Raw genomic sequence first — 6747 nt, 5'->3', positions numbered from 1 at the left:
TACCATGTGATGTTATGTGATGTGACACCTGTGTCTACCATGTGATGATATGTGATGTGACACCTGTGTCTACCATGTGATGTTATGTCACGTGACCTGGGAGGAAGTCAGGGTCTACTAAGACTGCGTGTGCAATTGATAACAAGCGGGCCCCCTTCTGTCGACCCAGGGTAGCTGGAGTAGTGCATCAGGACCTATCAGGCCCACGCCAGGGGCCAAAAGGGAGCTGGTCCTGGAAGCTGGGGCGTTGTGGAGTCTGTGCGAGGAGGGTTCCCTGGAGAGACCGGAGAACTCCTGCAGAGCCAGCTGACCAGGGACTCTATTGGGACCTTAATGAGGTACAGTCTAGACTTTGGTTGTTGTGTGTTTTTGTTCCGCACAGACAACATGGCGTCTGTCTGCAGTCTCATTTTCCCTTTACTGCTTTTTCAAATGTTTGGCGGCCTCTCCTTCCGGCGCTTACAGCATTTGCTCCAGAGTCCAGGGTGTGACCAGTCTTCCTGAGGTCTTGCAAGTATGGAAGATTTGAATATTTGACTGACAGCCAATCAAAGAACACTTCGACTATCTGTTTTTTCTTCGAGCACACGAAGAGGGAGACGAAACTCGAATAGTCGAAGGCAATCGTAAGACGACAACGTTAGATTAGAAGTTACATTGAAAACATCTACTCAGATCCAAATACCACCCGCCAAAACGGGGTGTGCAAAGTATAAAACCGCTTGTACTGTTGCGTGTGATCAGCTAAGACTGCGTGTGCAGTTGACGAGTGCAAAAGTTGCACAGGCCGCCCTATTCAAGTGAAGTTTTTGCGTGTATTACTGGAAATATGTGGCCATGGAAACACTAATTTCCCCCCCACAATCGTGTTATTGTGCTCTCCAACCTGTGTGCTTGTTGTTGACCTCGCAGCACACCTGTTACTGCAGGGCACGCCTTGTTTTTGTTTTTTCCTGTTTAGCGCTCTTTTTTTGTTTTCACTTCCTGCTCCATGGCAGTGGTTTCACCCCAGCTTTTGAGCGCCGTTCTCATCCCCTGCGGGTGATTAGTGATCATCGCTCTCGCCTGTTGCCAATGGGAATCAGAGGGCTTTGTAAGCCAGCGTCGCGGCTTAGTCGCTACTTTTGGATGTTAAGGTTCACATAAATTGCTTCCTGTGCATTCTCCTGCTGCACTCCATTTGGGGCTCGAGTAGCAACAAACTATTGAAATTGCTTTGTTTATAATTGTTATTCCTTAACATTTTTGAGGGCCTTAGTATGCACTCTCATGATGGGATGCATGTAAGTCTCAAGAACCCATATTTGGAAACAACAGGAAGTCGGCCATCTTGGTTTCTTTTAGACCAAAAAACAGGGGTCGCACTTTGGCAGAATCCTCCTGGGGACTTTGACCAGATTAGTTGCAATTACAATTATGCTGATATCGACACCGGTATCCTCCCCTTTTGGTGGAAAATGCTCCCTGTATGCAAAGGTTTACATGAATTGCTTCCTGTGCATTCTCCTGCTGCACTCTATTTGGGGCTCCAGTAGCAACAAGCTATTGAAATTGATTTGTTTATTATTATTCCATCACATTTTTGAGGGCCTGAATATGCACTCTATCATGACGGGATCCTTTCAAACTGATATGAGGCTTTTAAGTAGGGGTCTCATCATGACTAGATGTTGACACCGACACCAGTATCGCCCCCTTTTGGTGGAAAATGCTCCCTGTATGCAAAGGTTTACATGAACTGCTTCCTGTGCATTCTCCTGCTGCACTCTGTTTGGGGCTCCAGCGGCAACAAGCTATTGAAATTGATTTGTTTATTATTATTCCATCACATTTTTGAGGGCCTAAGTATGCACTCTATCATGACGGGATCCATTCAAACTGATCTGAGGCTATTAAGTCGGGGTCTGATCATGACTAGATGTTGATATCGACACCAGTATCGCCCCCTTTTGGTGGAAAATGCTCCCTGTAAGCTACGGTTTACATGAACTGCTTCCTGTGCATTCTCCTGCTGCACTCTATTTGGGGCTCCAGTAGCAACAAGCTATTGAAATTGATTTGTTTATTATTATTCTATCACATTTTTGAGGGCCTAAGTATGCACTCTATCATGACGGGATCCATTCAAACTGATCTGAGGCTATTAAGTCGGGGTCTGATCATGACTAAATGTTGATATCGACACCAGTATCGCCCCCTTATGGTGGAAAATGCTCCCTATATGCAAAGGTTTACATGAATTGCTTCCTGTGCATTCTCCTGCTGCACTCTATTTGGGGCTCCAGCAGCAACAAGCTATTGAAATTGCTTTGTTTATTATTATTCTATCACATTTTTGAGGGCCTAAGTATGCACTCTATCATGACGGGATCCTTTCAAACTGATCTGAGGCTATTAAGTCGGGGTCTGATCATGACTAGATGTTGATATCGACACCAGTATCGCCCCCTTTTGGTGGAAAATGCTCTCTGTAAGCTACGGTTTACATGAACTGCTTCCTGTGCATTCTCCTGCTGCACTCTATATTTGGGGCTCGAGCAGCAACAAGCTATTGAAATTGATTTGTTTATTATTATTCCATCACATTTTTGAGGGCCTAAGTATGCACTCTATCATGACGGGATCCATTCAAACTGATCTGAGGCTATTAAGTCGGGGTCTGATCATGACTAGATGTTGATACCGACACCAGTATCGCCCCCTTATGGTGGAAAATGCTCCCTATATGCAAAGGTTTACATGAACCACTTCCTGTGCATTCTCCTGCTGCACTCTATTTGGGGCTCCAGCAGCAACAAGCTATTGAAATTGCTTTGTTTATTATTATTCTATCACATTTTTGAGGGCCTAAGTATGCACTCTATCATGACGGGATCCTTTCAAACTGATCTGAGGCTATTAAGTCGGGGTCTGATCATGACTAGATGTTGATATCGACACCAGTATTGCCCCCTTTTGGTGGAAAATGCTCTCTGTAAGCTACGGTTTACATGAACTGCTTCCTGTGCATTCTCCTGCTGCACTCTATTTGGGGCTCGAGCAGCAACAAGCTATTGAAATTGATTTGTTTATTATTATTCCATCACATTTTTGAGGGCCTTAGTATGCACTCTCTCATAACGTGATCCATTCAAACTGATATGAGGCTATTAAGTCGGGGTCTGATCATGACTAGATGTTGATACCGACACCAGTATCGCCCCCTTTTGGTGGAAAATGCTCCCTGTTTGCAAAGGTTTACATGAATTGCTCTCTGTGCATTCTCCTGCTGCACTCTATTTGGGGCTCCAGCGGCAACAAGCTATTGAAATTGATTTGTTTATTATTATTCCATCACATTTTTGAGGGCCTAAGTATGCACTCTATCATGACGGGATCCATTCAAACTGATCTGAGGCTATTAAGTCGGGGTCTGATCATGACTAACTGTTGATATCGACACCAGTATCGTCCCCTTGTGGTGGACAACATAATTTGTGTTTGCATTTTTGAACGTTAAACTTTTTTTTTCTCTGCGTTTTTGGGGGTTTCCAAGACTCAGACAGTTGAGAAGGACAGCCAAGGACCAGATGGGAGGGATGGCAGGAGATGAGAGACCTGATAAGAGACTCTGGAGAGGGCAGCGGGTGATGTAAGTCTGGATTGTAACCTCGGCTCCAACAACAACACAACTCTGTGAGGCAGTGAAACACTGGAAAGCTGAGGGGGGGAGTTTGACGGCCAGACGAGGCAAGAACCTTTCATGTCTGAGGAGCATTTTCCAAACCTCAGGAAGTGCCGACCTGTGTGTGAGCGGACTGTGGTGTGTCGCTGGAGGCCAGGTGTGGGCTTGTTTGAAGCTCTTGCAATAACATTGCATGTATGTATTGCAAATACAAACTACAGAAGCAGTGAAGTAGTTAGGTTGTGTAAAAGGTAAATAAAAAGAGAATACAACAAATCCTTTTCAACTTATATTCAATTGAATAGACTGCAAGAACAAGATATTTCATCTTCACACTGACAAACTTTGCTATTTTTTTGCAAATAATCATAAACTTAAAATGTAATGTCAGCAACACATTGCAAAAAAGGCATTTTTACCATTGTGTTACTTGGCCTTTCCTTTGAACAACACTCAGTAAAGGTTTGGGAACTGAGGAGACACATTTTTGAAGTGGAATTATTTCCCATTCTTGCTTGATGTACAGCTTAAGTTGTTCAACAGTCTCCCCTCTCATATTGTAGCATTTCCATTTTAGTGCAGTCCAGCACCCGCACTCTTTTACTATGAAGCCACGCTGTTGTAACACCTGGCTTGGCATTGTCTGGCTGAAATAAGCAGGGGTGTCCATGATAACAAAATATGTTGCTCCAAAAGCTGGATGTACCTTTCAGCATTAATGGTGCCTTCACTAATGTGTAAGTTACCCATGCCTTGGCCACTAACACACTCCCATACCATCACACATGCTGCGTTCTACACTTTCACCCTAAAACAATCCGGATTGTTCTTTTCCTCTTTTGGTCCCGACGTCCACAGTTTCCAAAAATAATTTGAAATGTGGACTCGTCAGACCACAGAACACTTTTTGCACTTTGTATCCACTTAGATGAGCTCGGGCCCAGCAAAGCGTTTCTGGGTGTTGTTGATAAAATGCCCTTTGCTTTGCATAGTAGAGTTTTAACTTGCACTTACAGATGTAGTGACCAACTGTAGTTACTGACAGTGGTTTTCTGAAGTGTTCCTGAGCCCATGTGGTGATATCCTTTACACAATGATGTGGCTTTTTTGATGCAGTAGCGCCTGAGGGATCCAAGGTGCGTAATATCATGGCTTACGTGCAGTGATTTCTCCACATTCTCTGGACCTTTTGATGATATTACGGAGTGTAGATGGTGAAATCCCTAAATTCCTTGCAATAGCTGCTTGAGAAAGATTGTTCTTAAACAATTTGCTCAGGCATTTGTTGACAAAGTGGTGACCCTCGCCCCGTCCTTGTTTGTGAATTTCCTGGAAGCTGCTTTTATAGCCAACCATGGCACCCATTTGTTCCCAATTAGCCTGTTCACCTGTGGGATGTTCCAAATAAGTCTTTGATGAGCATTCCTCAACTTTCTCACTCTTTTTTGCCACTTGTGCCAGCTTTTTTGAAACATGTTGCAGGCATCAAATTCCAAATACATTTTTGCAAAAAATACCAAAGTTTGTCAGTGTGAAGATGAAATATCTTGTCTTTGCAGTCTATTCAATTGAATATAAGTTGAAAAGGATTTGTTGTATTCTCTATTTATTTACCTTTTACACAACCTGACTGTCAAAATAATTGTATCTAAGTTATCACCAAATTTTTGTGTGTCAATGAGTTCCCGGCAAGAAGACAAAAGCTTTTTCTTTTCTCCTACCAAGAAGAAAGCTAGTAAAACTCCACTGTGCAGGATGGGAAGCAACATGAAGGTGTTCTGTTTCTTTGATGTATTGTAATCCACAGAAAGATTTTGTCTTGACCCGAGAGCTACAAAGCAAAGAGGAAGCACGACCAGACTCCCCTCCAGACGACCTTTTCTGTGAACTGTTTGTAATCATAGGCGATGGCTGTTTACGACCCCCGCCCTTTAGAAACAGCTGTTGCCATGTAATCAGGGAAAGTCCAAATAAAAGAGGAGGCGTACAATCTTTCGCCAGAGCGTAGTGAGACTGTACAAAGAGTACAGTTCAGACGTCTCTCCTCAATTGAGCCAAATTTAATTCTGTCTCTGTTGAATTCCTTGCTTCTTGTCTAGTTTAATAGATGTCATCAGTGTTTGAACCTGACAGTGACAACTTCACTGCTTTTGGCTTTTGTAGTTGTTTTTTTAAACAAGCGAAGACACTGAAAAGGTGTACAACCGCTTTTGAACAAACCTTATATGGACCAGGCCTGCCAGAGAATAAGAAGACATGGCAGCAAGGGTCAGTGTTGTCAACATATTTACTGAATAATCAGACCCTACTAGAAATGATCAAAATGCCGAACATAAACAGTAGTTTTGCTTCTTATTTGCATTTACTCCCTGTTTTTCTCGCCCAGTGTTGTTCCTCTCTGCTAGTGTCACATGCAAATTATGCAAATTAGACAATGACGCCTCTGAACTCCAGCGAGGCTGCAAGCCAGCACCACCACAAATAGATTGCAGTCCTGTGGGAAACACTGGTGTGTAACTTGCCTTTCAAATTAGAGAGCAGACCAAGGCAACACTCTTTTTTTTTTTTAAGTTCTATAAAAAGAAAAAAACATCCCAGTTTGTCCTTAAAACCTAGGTTTTGTAGGAAGCACAAAAAAAACACACTATTCCACTGTATATAAAAAAAAAATACTGTAACGAAATGACAAAGTCAATGAATGGTAAGAGTCCATAAATGTCAAAAGACTGCAGTTATTTACGATAGTGTTATTCACACATGGGTGTGATGGCCGCCTCCCATCACTTCCTGTTTTTTATACATCTCAACACAAACAAACAATTCTCTGTCTTGCATGCGTCTGTCACTACTTTAGCATATATACATACTTATATATGCAAACATATACATATATATATAGAAACATACCTTTAAACATATACATATATCATATACTGTACATTTATATACAGTATACATACATATATGTATGTGTATATATATTTGTGTATGTATTTGAATATGTATATTTGTTTATTATTGTGTGTATGTATATATTTGTGTATAAATATCTATGTATATGTGTGTATTCATATATATATATA

The sequence above is a fragment of the Nerophis ophidion genome, linkage group LG23 (genome assembly GCF_033978795.1).
Source record: "Nerophis ophidion isolate RoL-2023_Sa linkage group LG23, RoL_Noph_v1.0, whole genome shotgun sequence".
In the NCBI taxonomy this organism is placed as follows: Eukaryota; Metazoa; Chordata; class Actinopteri; order Syngnathiformes; family Syngnathidae; genus Nerophis; species Nerophis ophidion.
This window is presented reverse-complemented; position numbering follows the sequence as displayed.